Below are 18,129 nucleotides of genomic sequence, written 5' to 3'. Positions count from 1 at the left end.
TAGTCAGCTCCTCCCCCACTTCCTCACTCAGCGAGACATATATGAACTCTTTTAAGGAACATGTGAGGCACAAATAGTTCTAAAAACGTGAACTGAAATGTCAGTTGAATTCCACATTGTTTTATGATCAGATCTTCTCTTGCAAGAACCCTGGTATTCACTAGATAATATTTCCCTGTTCTCTTGAATAATCCATAAATCAAGTCCATCATGTTTCAAATTTAATAGCTGCCTTATTAACCAAAATTGAGTATTAATAATAAAGCCAACATATTTACGGCCTTTTCAGTGGGGTGATTTTCATTATTCATTACTCAATTACTTTTGCAGCAAAAAGAAATGAGTTATGATTTGTTTAGGGTGAGCATGTTATTAAATTAATAGCTTATTTCAAATGTTTTTAACCTAAATGTTGTAGTTGAAAAACATTAGTAAGACTTTGCACCTTACCTTACCCAGAATAATGAACCTATTCTAATCAAAACATTTAAACTCCCTCCATTTTTAATGACTCTACAATAATATCGTATTGTTAGATGATACCTAGAATATGAAATTTTTTTAAAAGTTGTAGTGATCACATTATGCACCTCAATTAATTAGGCAATAAGCCATGAAAGATCTATTGTTACCAGTGGGTGAAAACTAGCTTGCTATTTAATGACCCAAGCAGAAGCCAGGCTGAGCTAAGCTGAAAGAAGGCACTCGTTAACCACAGGAAGGATGAATTTTGAGAATTATAATTACCATATTAAATGGAATCGGGTGGTTTATTACAGTGCCCTTTTGAAATGTAGCATTATAGAGAGTTTCTGCCCTCAGCAAGGCAGGAAGCTTGGTATCCTCCCCTGTTTATTTTATAATTACTCAATAAAATCCAGACAAAATTAGTTGTTACCAGTAATTAATGACCAGTTTAATAAAAAATAAAAACAAGAGGGAGACTAGCAGATGGTAATTATTTTTTTAATAGGGCCTGCTCAGAGGGATCATCTTGAGAGTAAACTCTCACCAGGAATGTGTAGCTGAAATGGCTGGCTGTTGCCATCTTACTGGTTACTGGCACTGCATCTAATCCTTGCTTTAGAACTAGGGCTCATGTCTTCCCCTGGCTCTTGGGTCTCCAGGGAGGTGCAAAGTCACACTGCCTGGGGCCACCCAGCAGGAGCTACAGAGGGATCTGCACATTCCTCCTCTGTGTATCAGGTTTGGAAGTGCCCAGACAAGGCCCAGGTATGAAGCAAGACAGGCTGGTGCTGGTGCTGGGTCTTGGGCCTTTTGTTAATAGGTTTGGGCTCCCTGACCCAGCTGCAGCTTATTGGAGAGACTTTACCCTGAGCAAGGACAGGCCATTTATGTGCAACAGCTGCTGCACACAGTTTGGGTGGGGTTGTAAATTGGATGAGGCGGGGTCTTAGAGAAGCAATCAGAAATGGCTGCCAGTCAGTCCTGCGACTGTGGAGGTCCCAGCACAGGAACAATGATCCCTAGGAGCACCTCCACCTGGGAAAAAGCTGCCCCCGAGTTCCTGCCCTGCTGCCAGACAATCCAGTTCCTCCTCGTATGTGTCTGTGTCCCCCAGAGCCTCGTCCTGGTGATGGAGCTCAGAGGAAGCAGGACCTTGTAAGTTCAGTTTGTGGTGCCGGCCTTTTAAGAGGAGCAGCAGGTCTCCAGCAGCCTCTGTGTCACTGAGCCCCAGTGCCTGCTGGTTTTTACAGCTTGGGACTAGTTCCAGGAACTTCTTTTCCCAGCTCTGGGAGTCTGGATGGGGGTTGGTGTGGGGCTGGGACCCCTTGCTCCTCCGGGTGGCCTTTGCAGAGAGGATCTCCCTCCCAGTTAAAAAAGGGGCCCATGTGGGTGCCAGGCCAACCCGTTCCGTGCCTCCGCACCTCCTACCAGTCTCAGTGTGGTTTCTCCCTTCCCTCTCTAGTTGTAGGCCTTCCATTCAGCCAGCTTTCCGGTGGTTGTGGATGAGGGTTGTTCTGTATTTTTGTTGTAATTTTGATGTGGTTGTGGGAGGCGACGAGTACAGGCGTTTACCTACGCCACCATCTTGGTTCCTCTCTCCTGGCTGAAATCCTTGAAGTAAATGGCGCTCTGGTTGCTGCCACAGGTAGAGAGTTGCATGGCATCCAGAGGGAGGTTCTGAATGACAGAGAAGCCCTGTGCTTGTTGTGGGAAATTCGGAGGCCCCTTTTCTGTGGGACTGTTTTGAGATGGAGTCCAGGTTGAACAGACAGCTAAGATTCTACAAGAACCCCGTGTGAAAGTGAAAGTCACTATCATGCAGTCCTTTTTAAGAAGTAGTACATCGCTATGGGCGAATGGCGAGGTCAGCGTTGGCCACATGCCCCTCAGGTCCTTGGCTGGTGAGCAGGATTTTCCATTTTTAGTAAGAGGCATGAGGCTGTTTTCCTGGCCATCATTTTTAACACACGAGGGAGTCAGAAACATGGGCTGGAAGCAGGGGCACGCAGAATTCCTGTAGACATAAACTACGGAGGTGAGGTTCTTAGTATCCAAGCCCCGGGCTCAACCATACCCGGCCGCCTCCTGCTCCCCTCACACTCCCCACCTTTCACTTTAGGATCACCTGTGCCTCCCTCAGACTCCCTGGACCTGCTGCGGACAGGACCCTGTCTCACTCCTGTCTGTGTCTCCCTCAGCCGCACACCCCCATGAAGATGTGTTGAGTGGAATCACAGCACACAGTCCTTCACTCCATAGCCACCCCAACTCCTCACATTCGTTCAGAACTCTCCAGTGTACAAGGATTGTCAGGAACATTCGACCCACACAGCAACGATGTCATGGGGCGTTCTCACTCCAACTTGTCCCAGCCCGTTTCTGCCTCCATGCTCTGTCCCAGCCTTGGTTTTGCCTTACCTCTCCTGCCCTTTCTATTATTCATTCTGGTTTATCTCACTTTGCATATCCTGGAAAGCCACTTTTCATTCTTCTAGAACCAATGGAAATAAATAACTGAGTAAATAAAATGCCCATTTTACAGACAAGAAAACTGAAGGCCAGAGAAATGGGAAATTGGATCGCAGGCATATAATTAGCACGTGTTAGAGCCGGACACCCATCATCCTCACTGCCCGGCCCTCCCAGCTCTGTCCGTGAGAGGGAGATAAGTCAGGCCTTAGAAAACACAACTTTCTCCTCACCTGTCATACTGGTCCAAAAGCTATGGCCACCTTGTGTTTTTCTTTCCTGTTTTGTTTTGTTAGCAACGTATTGCATTGTGGTGGTAGAAATTTTAAAGTGAAAAGATCAGAAAAAGTCAATTTGCTTACTAAAAAAAAAGAAAATCATGTAAGTTATTGGGTAATGACCTCCCTTTGGTCCCATTAGGCCTGATGAGTCATGTTCTCGGTCACCCGCAGGAGGTGAATTAACTCTTTCAAAAGCACTGGGGTTCCATTCGGTGAATCGTCTGCTAAATGGCTTCCCGGTATCCTGAAAGATATAATGTGTCCTCACAAATTCCTCATGTTCTCCCGGGGAATGAGGCAGGCGCAGGGAAGTGTGGTTAATTGCGTAACCGAGGCAGACGCTGGCTGTATGTCATTTAAGGGCCGATTGCAAACACTTCCTGCATCTATCAGGAGAGAGGATGGGGAGACTGGGCGCTTCACATCGGCATCCTCCATCTTTCCCCGTTTTAATGGGCAGCGCTGGCACTGTTTGCATGCTTCATGTATCTTAATTCCAAGAATTCCTCTCTCACAAATTCTGCTTTGTGCATTTCGTGCTGTTTGCACTGTGAGTAGTTACCAAAGCCCCGTGTAAAAAAAAAAAAAAAAAAAAAAAAGGAAATGTTTTAATAGCTTTTCAGAACACTAACTTTCAAGGTTTTTGTTTTAACTAGATTTATCGCCTTGCTGGTATCTTTCTCACTACCCCTCCTCCAGCCTCCCTCTCTGCCTCGCCCATCTCCATCTATGGGCGGGGGAGATTTGTCCTTTTGAAGTCAGTAGGAGTTCCAGACCCTATCAATTCAAAGATAAAGAATATGGGAGTAAACTGGACCTAGGTTTTTCTCACCCTCTCCAAGGGAAAACATTCCGGTCTGAGTTCTTACTAAAGTGCAATTCCTCACGGCCAAGGCATGGTGAGCAGACTTTTCACTCCCAATAAGGAAAAGGATTAGACTTTTCCTCCGGGTGACTTTGGTTACAGTAAGAAATACAGAACCAGATAACTTCAGGAAGACATTTTTTACCCAGGGCAAAACCCCCCATTACACCCACAGGCAACTGCTGGGGACATTGGAGTGAAAATCATTGTCAGGTGCCCCTCACCGCAGGGAACTGCATCCGCGCTTTTATTTCAGCAATTCTTGGGACCTCATTATTAAGGGGGTTTGCGGACAGTTTGAAATTGCATTTGAACCACTTCCTGGACATTGCATCAAAGCCACGTGATGCTGGGTCCCGTGTGAACCTTTTTCTGTACACAGTGTGCCTGGCGGGGCTGGAGGACGTAAACACTGCGCCTTTCACAAAGGGAGGATGTCTTTGCACCAAACAGTCCAATGAATAAATCAGTGTACTTTTTCATTACGAAAGAAAGATGTTCCGTCTCAAGCAATATATTTGTTCCCCAAATGCTCACCTAAAAATATAAGAGAAATAAATTAGCCTGAAAAAAAAAAAAGAACTATAAACCAGGAAACTGTAGAAAAGAACTAGACACTAAGAACTCTGTTTCTCAGTAACTTTGGAGGCTCCTCTTCCTCCAAAGTTACTGTCTACAATGTAGGCATTTCCCCCATGTTCCCCCACAGCTCTCTTCTCAGCCCTCATCCCCCTGGCTCTTCCTGTCCTCTCTCCTCTTTTCCCGTTGGGTGACTCCTGGGTCAGCTCCTAAATCTAGATCACTGACCTGTCCGTTCACACCCCTTGAACCACCACGGCTTCAAGCCCAGCATACCAAGTGTAACTGAGTGTTTCTCAGCTGTCACAGCACTGGCCAATGGCACTTTCTGTGAAGATGCGCTCTTGTTCCTGCACCGCCCAACATGATAGCTCTTTACATTTAAATTAATCAAAATGAAGTAACATTAGAAATTCAGTCCCTCGGTCCCATTAGCCACATTTCAGGTGCTCCGTAGCCTCACAGGGCTAGTGGCTGTTGGATTGGACATCACAGAGCTTTCGCATTTTTGCTTGTTATCTTTCCTATGGCATTTTATTAGCTGTGAGTCCCTGGGCAAACTACCCAATGTCTCTGAGGCTCAATTTTGTCATCTGTAAAATGGGACTGATAATAACTCCTGACGATTCGGTAAGTAGTAGTTACAAGACTGTTAGCATAGTACATACTGAACAGGCTTTAAAAAAAAAAAATTATTGGCCCTGGCAGTGTTGCTCAGTGGTTAAGAGCATTACCCCATGCACTGAAGGGATTTCCTGTCAGGGCACAAGCCCAGGTTGTGGGTTCGATCCCTGGTCAGGCCCATATGGAAAGTAATCGATCGATGTTCCTCTCTCTTCCTTCCCCTCTCTCTCTGTAGAAGCAATGAAAACTTCATATCCTTGGGTGAGGATTAAAAAATAAAAAGGATACTTTTCCCTTATCTCTTCTCTAATATTAACTTCTAGATATTTGACTGAAGCTTAGGTCATGTGACCCATTAAGGAATGGGTCGGTTGCCACTTTGTAGGGACACCTAAGAATACTGGGATCTAAGCTATAGACCAGTGGGGTTTGGTTATTGGAAAAGCACTGAGCACTCCCCTCTCAGAAGGGTTCACACACGAGAGCTCTGCGAGATCTAACGAGGTTCTCCCAGGTTGCTTGGAATTGTTTTAATTAGGGCATCAGCCTTGTTCCTTCCGAGGACGTAATGAGGGGAGAAGAATCCCGCGAGGTTAGCATCCATAGGAACCAGAGGTGTCATGTCTGCTTCTGCTTCTCTGTAGATACTGGGGGGCAGCTTGGTTTGCATGCACGTACCTGATGAGGCTTCGTGGGTGTTAGAAATGGCCTGGCTTTGGGGTGCAGAGGTGTCTAGGGCTTTCAGTTCATCAACAGGAAGCCCTCTGGCGTGGGCCAGTCCTGCACACTCATCAAGCACCGAGTTTAAAGGGGTTTTGCATGGTTTATATCCTGGCTGCAATCCATTAAAGCTTTAATTACACTAATTAGGGATTTGGGATAATCAGTTTGGCCAGACTGGAACGGGGGCCTGCACTCTCTGTGAAAAAAGCTCTGCTAAATAAACCAGCAGGATAAACAGAATTGAGGGGCACATGCATTTCTGGGAAGCAGCTGATGCTCGGATTAGTGCATGCTTTTGGCAGACAAATGAAGGCTGCTCGTTGTAAATCAACAGAAGGCCTGGAAGCCCCTCCAAGAAACACTTCATTAGCCGTTAAGTACAGTGACATTCTTCAGAATTTTAAACACACATACATGCACACACCCTGAGTGTGTGTGTGTGTGTGTGTGTGTGTGTGTGTGTGTTTTCAAATAACCTGTAAATTTCCAGTTTGCGGTGGAACTTGTGGGGGAAGGGTACATAGGGGGCCTTGTAAAATACAAATTCATTTCAAAGCCATATTGAACAGTAGTTTTGTGTTATTCCTTTTTCTCCCCTAATTTTAAGGACACCAGAGATACTATAATAACATTCAAAGCAGTACACCCTTCGACATTACAACAGTCCCCGTAGCTGAAAGAGTTGGGACGTATCGGCTCAGACCTTCCAAATTAATAAACCTTTACTGTGTCACTCAATAATATACACTCTGATTGATAGCACTCACATATTTCAAACATTGTAGTTTAGCTCTGTGTTTGTGTGTGTGTCAGAGAGAGAAAGAGACCCTACAGTTATGTTAATAACCAAATTAGTCAATTTTGACTCTATTAGGCATTTCCCAAGATTTATGATGAAAATTTTCCCCCTTACTCTTCTTCCATTTTTTATGCCTATGTATTTTTCAAGTGATTGTGGGAACACAGGATGAGAAATACCTGAACAACCATGGCCTAAAGAGGGAGGAGGTGGGGAGAAAGTTTAAACAAAATGGCAAAAGGTTGATAACATGGCAATTCAACATACTAATCTCTCTAGCTTTGTGTGCTTTGGAAATTGTCTCTAGTACAAAATTTAAATTATTGCCTCCTCAGTGCCCTCATCTCTCACCCCAATATATTTTTAATTTATTTTAATACATTGTATTGATTTTTACAGAGAGGAAGGGAGAGGGATAGAGAGTTAGAAACATGGATGAGAGAGAAACATCCATCAGCTGCCTCCTGCACACCCTCTACTGGGGATCAAGCCCGCAACCAAGGTACATGCCCTTGGCCGGAATCGAACCTAGGACCCTTCAATCCACAGGCCGACGCTCTGTCCACTGAGCCAAACCAGTGAGGGATCACCCCAACATTTACACCCAGTTTACAGTTTTCCAGATATCTTTAGAATCCACAAACTCATGGGATTAACTCAGAAAGAAGTTCAGATCCCTTTGATTTAAAAAAAAAAAAAAAGATTATTTAGCCCTCAGATGTGTGTGCCAAATACCCGAACACATTTACCAGGTGCCAGCCTCCTGGGAAACAGGGAACACCAAACCCTTCAGTCCAGAAGCAGCTTAATTGAATTCTTGTTGAGGGAAAATCGCTTTGAATAAAATCAGTTTCCAAGGCCCATGAAACCTGAAGACTGTAAGCTTGTGACATAGGTTTTGTGAAGAGACGGCCCATGTATAGATTGACTTTGCCCCCAAAGGAGTTTCACTGCCTAAGTGGATGAATCATTGAAGGGAGAATGCTGTTGGCTCCGTTCAGTTCCTAAACAGTGCTAATCTACTGGTTGCCACTCTGTGTATAAGTGAGTCACATATGCACCAAAATAAATGTGAATGAGCAGGTGGCCTTGTAATTGTATTTATGAATACATGCAGCTGTCGGAATATGTTTAGTGGGGACAACCCTTGCCTTGGATGTAGCTTTCTCTCTGGTACCATGTTTATTTTCCGCCATCTTTGCTCCCTAATTCTCTGAAAATGGACAAAGTATGTACCAGTTGGGTTAGGAAATGCCTACACTGGGATATTTGTAGAGGTATCAGTGGATTGGTGGGGAGTAGGTGTGAGGGGGTGGGAGTAGTGGTAGTGGTGCATATATAAGTCAGGGATAACAACTTTCAGCTGTGTATCCCTTTAGTCAGTGGGTAGTGGCATTGTAGGGTGTGGTGATGAGGGTTCTAAGGCTGAATCCATAAGCACCACAGGTGAGAGGGCCATGACTGATTTGGGATGGCTGTCTCGAGCAGAGTGGATCATAAGTGGCTCTAGAGCAGTGGTTCTCAACCTTGGCTGCACATTAGAATCACCTGGGAATCTTTTTAAAATCCTGATTTCTGGGCCTCATCCTCCTGGAATTCTGTTTCTTTGTTACTAATGTTGTGGCCCCACCCCATAACAAAGAAACAGAATTTCCAAAGGATGAGGCCCAGAAATCAGGATTTTAAAAAGATTCCCAGGTGATTCTAATGCGCAGCCAAGGTTGAGAACCACTGCTCTAGAGGCACTGTGCATGCCATCCATGGCATAAACAAACCCCACCTGTTTGAGATCTCCTCTGACATTGAGTCCTCTAACACAGGGGTCCTCAAACTTTTTAAACAGGGGGCCAGTTCACTGTCCCTCAGACCGTTGGAGGGTCGGACTATAGTTTTAAAAAAAAAAACTATGAACAAATTCCTATGCACACTGCACATATCTTATTTTGAAGTAAAAAAACCAAATGTTTTCGGCGGGCCGCATGTGGCCCACGGGCCGTAGTTTGAGGACCCCTGCTCTAACATTAACCAGAGCCCTCCAGTGTGCCCCACACCCAGTGCTAGATTCACTTGGAGTCACTTGTCCTTCCTAAAGGTTGACCGCCACCCAGCCTACCTGGTCAGAAGAGATCACTTCAGTAGACTGTCGTGGGAGCATCCGAGAAGTACTTTTGTCTGGGAACAGAGGCTTTGATCCCAGGTGTAGATACCTGTCTAAGTCAGTGGTTCCCAATGTGGGGCAATTTGATTTTTAAGGGGGGGCAATTCGAGAATGAGTTATTAACAGTGAATTTTTCGCATTTTTTATGGTCCTAGGGCCTCATATACAGTATATAAATATATATTGTGACATATTTATGCATTTCAGTTCTCTGTTATATGTTTTGAAACTTTATTTGCTGTTTTTTCATATCACTTCACGTTATTATTTTTTAAATAATTTCTTAGTGATTTCTTCCTCAGTACTTCAATTGTCCTTTCATTTATTTTTCTCTTTCATGGGTGCCATGTTTTGGGGAAGCTTGTTTAGACCAAGTTAATGGCCTTTTAGGCTTCCTCCACATGAATAGGAGCTTACTTTTTGAATAATAAGAATTATATGTCACGGGGGAGGGGGGTGGCAATCAGGATTTTAGAGATACTGAGTTGGGACATGGCCAAAAAAAGGTTGGGAACCATTGATCTAAGTCCATCTGTGGACCGCATAGGTTTCACCCACCAATAACATCTTATGTGGGAATTACCAGTCAGAAGGCTGTTGCATTTTTATCCTAGGTGGGAGTCAGGAGCATAGAGCCAACACCAGTGGAAATACCAAGACTGAGTGGCCTCCTGACATATGTGGGAATATTGCTGACCCAAGTGCTTTTCATGTGTTTATCTAATAAGATCTTGACAAATCCCCGTGGAAGTAGGTGCTAGGGTTACCTCTGTTTTGTAAATGAGAATCCCAAGACTAGAGAGGGTAAGCAATTTGTTCGAGCTCTAATACCTCGTAAGTCAGATAGGGAGTTTGTCTCTAGAACCTAGACTTTTAACTGCCAGACTGTGTTCAGAGCCGTTAATGATACTGGCACAAGAACTCCAGAGACTCTGTCTAATTTTTTTCTTGCGTTTTTAAACTTCTCCCAGCTTATGGGGAGAGTTAAGCATCATCTCATTAGCAGTTTACATGGAAACCTCAAATAACTCATTTAATTTACTTCCAGAGGAGGCAAAACAAGAAAAACTCAAAAGCTATTTGTAGGCTTGTACCACAAAACCTCATAAAATGCAACTTCTTTGTTTTGTTCATTGGTTTTTACACGGATGTCAAATTAGCAATGAAAACCATGTGTAAGAAATGGCCAACATTATTCCTAATTAGATGAAAGCAGAAAGGGAATGGAAAGGATGATAGAGAGTTGCCAAAAACAGGGGTATTCCAGTTGGCCTCCAAACCAAAGATTTGTGGGTATAGTTTTCAGAAGTGGTTTTTCTTCTTGGCATTGACCATGAAAAAAAGACCCTGGTTTACTCTAGCTAGGCTAAAGTAAATCAAAATTAATTGCCTCACTGATAATTTATGCTGACCTGCGGCTTAAAATAGTGGTTGCTGGCATCTGAACCAGAGCTTTCATTAAGGTAGATTAACTATATCATTCCTTAGCTGTGAGCAAATGCCCGGTATTTATTGGGAATACACAAAGTCATGATATTCGGGAATGGGATTTTGTTCATTATTGCAGTTATTCTACTCCATGCACGAATTTCATATGAGTGCTAAAATTCTGGAAAAGAGATTATTGGGTTAAAAAAAAAAAGTGATTCCAAAGTACTATTCACAGAATAGCTGCTAGTCTTTGAATGGTGCTGTTCATGAATGTGTTTCTGTTGGTCTGCAGTCCCCAAGTGGCCTGGGGGCAAAGGGGGGCGAGGCCAGGGAACAGGAAGCACCCAGCATCTGCCCCACTGTGTGCGCTTCCTTCAGGAGGACCCTGGCTACTCTCACCTCCCCCAGCTCTTGGAAAGCAGCAGCTACTGGATGTGGGTGCTTTTGTATTTGTCGTCTTTCAGTCAGCCCAGAACATTGCAAATGATTCCTCCTAAACATAATAGTTCCATTTTGGTCAACGTTCTTAAAACTCAGTTTTTAGCTGCAGCAATGATAGAAAATGAAGTTGGATATTTTTAATAACTTGTATCTGGAGAATAATTATAAACAGTATATCATTATAAATATTTTACAATGTACAGAGGTGATTAAAAAATAATGATAAAATTCTATATTGTAGTTTCTCTGCATCTCAAAGCTAATTTAAGTAAAATGCTTCCTGTCTTGTGCTATCTATATATATAAAAGCCTAAGCAACCATTTCAACCAGACAACCAGCTAGTAGCTATGATGTGCACTGATCACCAGTGGGCAGACACTCAAGGCAGGAGCTTCCCCCTGGTGGTCAGTGTGTTCCCACAGCCAATCTCACACGGCTGGCCAACCTCCCACAGTCCCTTCCCCTGGCCAATTGGCCCCAATCACTGGCCAGGCTGAGGGACCCCACCCGTCCACAAATTCGTGCACCGGGCCTCTAGTTATTATCATAATCTCAGAACGAAGAAGTCTTTCTCAAGAAAGGATTTTTTTTCCCAAGATTATGTCTATCCTATATTTTTTAATCTTAATTGTTGAAAGTATTACATATGTCCCTGTCTTTCCTCCATTGAGCTTTTCTAGCCCAAACCCAACCCCACCCCCGGCCAAATGGTTTTCTTTTTAGTGAGAGACTAGTAATGGAAGATAGTGAGTAGCCCAAAATTAATACTGTGTTCCTGGAGGAATTGATGAGCTTTGCTCCACCATCAAAGACTTGAAAGGTGTAGGAACAGTGATTCCTATCACATCCTCATTCAGTTTATCTCTTTGGACTATGCAGATGACAGGTGGGTCTTGGAGAATGACAGAGGGTTATCATAAAGGTAGTATGGTGGTGGAAGACTCCATTTGTAGCCTGTTCCAGATGTGGTTCCTTCACTGGATCTAAAAAACACATCCCCTAGAATAGTATGTAGCTAGTAACCTGGTAAATGTCTTCATACCTGTCAGTAAAGACCACCAGAGGTTCGATAAGGTGCACCGCTAGGCAATCCAATGTTAGTTATTAAACAGGCATTTTTAAGAGTTTTAGAATATCCAAGCTATAGTATACAGACAGTCCTCAGGTTACGTCAGACTTGACATACGTCATTTCGTGGTTACGTCACCATCTCCCATTTATTAAAAAAAAAAAAGTTCTGTCATTTCGACATATGTACATATGTGCTTTATGTTTTTTATTATTTATTTACCACAAGTAAAGGTCAGGAATTATCTTTCTTTTAAATTTTTTTTACTGTTTCACTTCATTACTGCTGTGTATGTGCGCCATGTGAGTGATGTAGGTGCTTATGTAGGTGGGTTCCGACCTATGGCAAAAATCACGTCACGTTGTGCTGTAGGAACGGATCCCCGATGTAACCCCGAGGACCTACTGTACTATAAAGAATGTAAATTAACTGTGGCTCCCCTTAAAAAAAGAAAAAGAAATAAAATGATTGTCAAGAGAGTAGAAAAGACAAAGATCACCTCTTGTCTTTTTTTCTTACCCCCTTTTTTTCTCGTCTCCCTGTCCCCAAAATAAAGGGAACATTTACAAGCAACCTTAGCTACAAGATTTGATGTGAAATTAGCTTTCCCTGTTAGTTTATTCTATGCAAATTAGACCAGAACTATATCCTTTGGGGTTGGGGGGTGTCAGATATAAACTTAGTAAGGAAAGGATAAAAGAAAAAAAAATAATGCCTCAACACAAGAAATCTGTCAGTTTTGGTTTGGTACCCAAGCACAACATTCGATTCCTTGGCTGGGTACTTCACAAATTATGCCCACAACCCATGTGAATATCATGAAACTCACACAACATAAAAACCCTTCCAAGCTAAGTGTCAAGGTGATCTGATCAGACGGTGTGGGTTTTTCCTGGTGCTGCTTTTGGTTTTATTATTTAGCCTTAAAATTTTAACAGCAACATGTTGAAAGAGGCTCAGCATTTCGGTGACACTGCAGAGATTTTATGGAGCTTCCAAACCCACCCCACAGGCCTCAGATCGTGAAGTCAAAAATAGCTGCTCCGGACGAGAAGTGAAACAGGATTGTTCGAAACATTACTAGAAACCTTCTGGATCAGTGTTAACTTTTCTTCCGTCTCCTGAAAAGAAGAGCACTTATGAAGTTCCCACATCACCAGACAAGACCCCCGATGTCAACAACGGGACGCAGACACGGGTTCCTCCCCTGGCCCTCTTGGGTCACGTTTCCCTGGCAAGCTGTTTTCACCAGATACCCACTCAGCTCCACTGTGGCTTTAAGTTGCTGCTAAAACAAGAAGACCCACCCCATACATTTATTAGCAGGTGTGCGTTCTGAAAGCCACCATTACGTTGAGACTTAGAGCAGCCAGACCCTCTGACATGTGGGCCACACATGAGCACACACGGAAGTGGACCCATGGTTCCCACGGCCGTTCCCACAGCCTCTGTTCCAATGCCCTGCGGGTTGTTCTGCTTCCTCGCTGGCTTTCTGTCCATCCTCGCCCTGGGTTGCACGTAGTAGTAGTTGTCGGAGGAGAGAGCGATCCATCACGCACAAGTTGGACTCTGCCGGGAAGATGGATTGTGTTCTGGAGCGAGGCGTTACCCCATCTGGGAGTGCCCGGGATCTCACAGTCTACCAGCCAGCTCCCGGCAGCTTCCTTCAAAGGCTGTGTGGGTTGCACAAACTTTTCACTGAAAAATGGCAATGCCCAAAGGGCCACTGAAAAAGCAGAGCCAAGCTTTTGAACTTGAGATAAAGCCGAAGGATGTGAAGCGTTGTGCAGAGGTCTGGCTGTGGACCACGGGGGAACCTAAGCAGCCTATGGGTCTCTCTGGTCGGGGCCAGGCCTGAACTGCACAGAGAGAACGCTTTCTGTCAGCTCGCTACATGGACCGTTGCCTGTGGCCCACCCTGCCCTAAAGGCCTTCTAGAGTTTGGTTCTTCTTCTAAAAGTCAAGGCAAAGAAGTAAAGAAGAGGAGGTGTGTGGGTTTATAGATGGCCCCCAGCATGCTGTCCCCAAGGAGAGAACCTTCTGTCTGTATTCTAGCTGCTACAGCTGCCTTCCTGGGTTTCCTGTGCTTACAGTGGTAGTTAATAAATGCACACAGAAGCAGGAAAGGCGGCTCTTTGCTTTCAGAACAGCCAAACTCATGAGGGCAGTATTTATCCTGCTACCCAGTGATTCAGCTCTGAAGAAACCAAATGGGTGATGTGAGTGTTGGAGATGAAACATTTGTGACTTAGGGTTTCCAGAACAAGCATTGTGAGTATCCATCATGCAATAGGAACCTTACCTTTGTCAAGCATGACGTGCCAGGCCCTGTTCCAGGTGCTTCATGTGCATCAACTCAGTCTCCCCCACAGCTCCAAGTCAGGCCTCGTGGTTGTCATCAGGGAGAAGTGAGAAAGCTGAGGCACAGAAAGGTTAATAACATACCCAAGGTCACACAGCTGGAGAGCATAGAGCAGAGATTCAATTTATAGGATCTACCTCGAAAACCCACTGTCTCAACTGCTACTCGACTATTTCCAATCTGCAGGCCATGTCCTATTAGCAGGTCAAGAAATCAGTGCGATGGTCATGACCAGGAGAGTTTGTTAAAATGAAATAGACTAGGAAACTATCAGCTTATATCACATGCAGTAAGGATTGTTTAATGATGTTTTGTTCCAGACGTTTACAGAAAATTCATCTTATCTTTGGGTCCACATAGGTTTTGTAATTCACAAGTTGTCTGATTTCAGAAAGGTAATATGATACAAATACTTCATGTTACAAAACACTCCCTGCACGGTTGGAGGCACCCTCTGTAATCAAACACATTAATATTTGTGCCATGAAGCATATAAATAGTCACAGTAAATGCAATAAATAAAGTTGAAAGTCGTTTGTAAGTAATTCACGTCAGGGTCTGTCTCCCAGTGAGTTTTACTACCGAACTTATAAGAAAATAAGTTTAGTTTTAGAGCTTTGGAGATGTCAGAATTGCAGTTGCAGACCTAATTCTGTTCAGGTGCGTACAGCCTCCCAATAGGGAAACATCCTGTCTATTAAAGAGGCAATATGCAAATTGACCATCACTCCAACACACAAGATGGCCAGCAGAGGAGGGCAGTTGGGGGCGACCAGGCCTGCAGGAGAGGACAGTTGGCGGGGGGACCAGGCCTTCAGGGGAGGACAGTTGGGGGGGGCCAGGCCTGCAGGGGAGGGCAGTTGGGGGGACCCAGGCCTGCAGGGGAGGGCAGTTTGGGGGACCAGGTCTGCAGGGGAGGGCAGTTAGGGGCAACCGGGCTGGCAGAGGAGGGCAGTTAGGCATCGATCAGGCTGGCAAGGGAGTTGTTAGGGGGTGATCAGGCTGGCAGGCAGAAGTGGTTAGGGGCAATCAGGAAGATAGGCTAGCAGTTGGGAGCCAGCAGTCCTGGATTGTGAGAGGGATGTCCCAGATTGGAGAGGGTGCAGGCTGGGCTGAGGAACACACCCCCACCCTGCACGAATTTCGTGCACCGGGCCTCTAGTTTCTTATAATGGGTTGAGGTTAAAAAAAAAGAAAAAAAAAGTCTGGAAAACACTGCATGATACTATTGCTGGAATCATTTTCCATTGGAGGTGGGGAGGAATAGGGGTGATATATTCCCTATATCCATAAACCCAACGTTTTAACAAGCAGAAACCCACAGCCAGAATGGGGAGGGGTTCTTCCAAAGGCCACCACCTCTTCCTCCCAGAGCGAGACCTGCCACACAGCACAGGCCCGGGGATCACACACCCTCGTGGAGTCCTGTAATAGCCACCCAGCCACGCCACACGTCTCAGAGTTTGGATTCTTTCCAGGTGTTTGTGAGAGAGACTCAGGTTTCGAGTGGTCACTTCCATCAGTGGCTTCCCCCAGCAGGACACAGGCCCAGGACTCCGGCCACAGCGTGCGGGGCCAGTGGGGGCTCTGCCCAGGCTCCAGCGAGTTCCGTAAATTTCCTGAGTCTGTGGTTGATGTGGTCTCCCCGGACCGGCAGTTGACATTTCCCCCTGTGGTGTTACACTCGTGTTTCCACCTTTAACATGTCGGACTGAATGAGCGTTGCGGTCTGAGGATTTCAGAGATTTACAACGGAGTCTTGAAAATTTACTTAAGGAATATGTACTTCCCTGAGCAATAACAAATATTACTACAAATGACCATATTAAATTAAAGTAACTTAGGCATTTCTGATTCGTAGGAAAGTTCAAATTAATCCTCGGCAGTCTCAGTTTCCAAATGCAAACACGGCTTTGCCTGGCCGCAGGTTCCTGGCGGTTAGTGAGCAGTGAATGAACCCTCAGGTGACGGGGTTTTTCCCTTAAGAATATTCAGTTTCCCCTTTTGTGGAAAAGCAATACTGGAAGGAAGAGACCCTGAAAAATCAGCCATAGTTGTATGTGGGAACCAAGAAACTTCAAAATTCTTTTTTCTATAAACTGAGATGAATTGTTTTTGTAATTTTTAAAAAGAAAAGAAGCCTTTCTTATCCATTCTTAATTCCTTCCCCGACTAGTGAGGAGGCAAGGAGCATGGCTCAAATGCTTATTTTTTTTCATTAAAGAAAAAATAACTACAAAGTTAAAGTACTGGTCAGTGTTTGATAATTGACTCTTGGAGAGAGGGAAAGCCCTGATTTGTAATAATTGCCAATTTCCGTGGTGCAATACTCCCTCCATGGCCAACGTTAAGCTACCACATGACGTCACAGGCAAAGTAGGGAAGAGAGAGCAGTCACAGTAGCCCACCATTAGGTAGTAATTCTACCAAACAGACCATACTAAAGGAAATAACCTCAACCACATAAATAATAGTAAAATGAAGTAAAATAATTAAGAACCAATAAGTTTTGAGTATTACTGCCTTTGTCTTTAATATACTTACTTTAATTACAAGTTCACATAATTTAAACTTTAATAGTTGGTGTGTTTAATTAAATTAACATAATTTAATTTTAGTGACGGGGGCTCACAAAATGCCTGAAAATGTAAGATGGTCTTGACAAAAACCTGTATCGATGGAATATTGCTTTGAAACTTTAGGGTTGAATGTGTCCAAAAGCAGGCAGAGTCTGGTTGATAAGTGAAGGAGGAAGAGGAGCAGGGCAGCACAGCCAGTGAGGAGCTAGTGAGTTTCAGCCGCGCTCCCACGGCACGCATGTGCCCAGGCCTGTGCGTGCTCCCACCGACAGTAAATCATGCCACCATGGGTCGTGGCAGGGCAAGGTTGCCATGACTCATGGGCTAGCTGCAAGTTCATAGCCACCCATCCAGGAGAGAAGGAAGGAGGTGGAGGGAGAGAAAGGCGGGCAGAGTGCTTCAGGGGTTTCATGTTTAGTGCTTTTAACACGGTGCCTCGTTCTCGCGGCTAGAAAGCACTCAGCAGACGCATGGCAAAACAGATTGCCGTCCACAGCCAACCTAACGCGCTTGGAGGCCAAGGTGGGGGGTACGAGTGTGTTGTTGTGGTTATTTGTAGCTGTTGTTTTATATCTGTGCTTAGGAGAGCATTTATTTCACAATAAAAAGCATGAGCTGTTGATACTTTTAACCAGAGTGGGAGAAGACATGGAGGGAACCCCCACCTTTGACAAGAGTTTGTCTGACGCTGCCTGTGACTGTCTGGGCTGATGCCCAGTCGGTCAGCCATTGCATAGTCCATGCTACACGAGAGCCATGGACATGCAGCATGCCCTCAGGCAATCCGGAGTCGGGTAAGGGGTGGAGATAAACCTCATTATAAAGCTTTCTGTAATGATAACAGCTCTGGGTGTTGAGCCACTTCCTGTGTGACAGGCACCGAGGCCTCACCACAGCCCCATGAGGTCAGCACTCCCACTGCCCTGGTCCCCAGCAGGCGGTCCTCTCACACTGTGAACACTGAGACTCACAAGACGACCAGGACCACAGTGGGCACTGGGCCTGTTCAGAGGGGTGGTGGGCAGAGCCACAGCTGACAGCCAGGCAGTGTCCGCCTCCGTGGAGTCCTGTGCAGGCAGTCTGTTCAGATGCGAGTCAGATGGCCCTGCGGCAGGGGTGGGAGCTGCCCCGGTGGAAGAGGGGGTCGGGCTCGGTAACATTCCAGGGGCATGCTCCCCGTTCCCCACCGGGACGTGTCTGGGACGAGGTCCCCATGCTCGGGAAGCCCAGGGGTCTGTCTTCCTACCAGTTCGCGTGGACTTCTCCTTCCTCCCGGCCTC

The 18,129-nt window shown here is 45.1% G+C and overlaps 1 protein-coding gene across 2 annotated transcripts in view; it reads left to right on the top strand.

The window, feature by feature from the left end:
* The window catches only part of JAZF1 (JAZF zinc finger 1), a 305,754-nt gene that overhangs the window by 242,534 nt on the left and 45,091 nt on the right, over window positions 1-18,129 (top strand). The gene's annotated exons all lie outside the window — the stretch shown is intronic.

This window comes from Myotis daubentonii, chromosome 10 (genome assembly GCF_963259705.1).
Source record: "Myotis daubentonii chromosome 10, mMyoDau2.1, whole genome shotgun sequence".
Taxonomy (NCBI): domain Eukaryota; kingdom Metazoa; phylum Chordata; class Mammalia; order Chiroptera; family Vespertilionidae; genus Myotis; species Myotis daubentonii.
The sequence above is the reverse complement of the archived record's forward strand: the minus strand, read 5'-3'. Positions and strand labels throughout refer to the sequence as shown.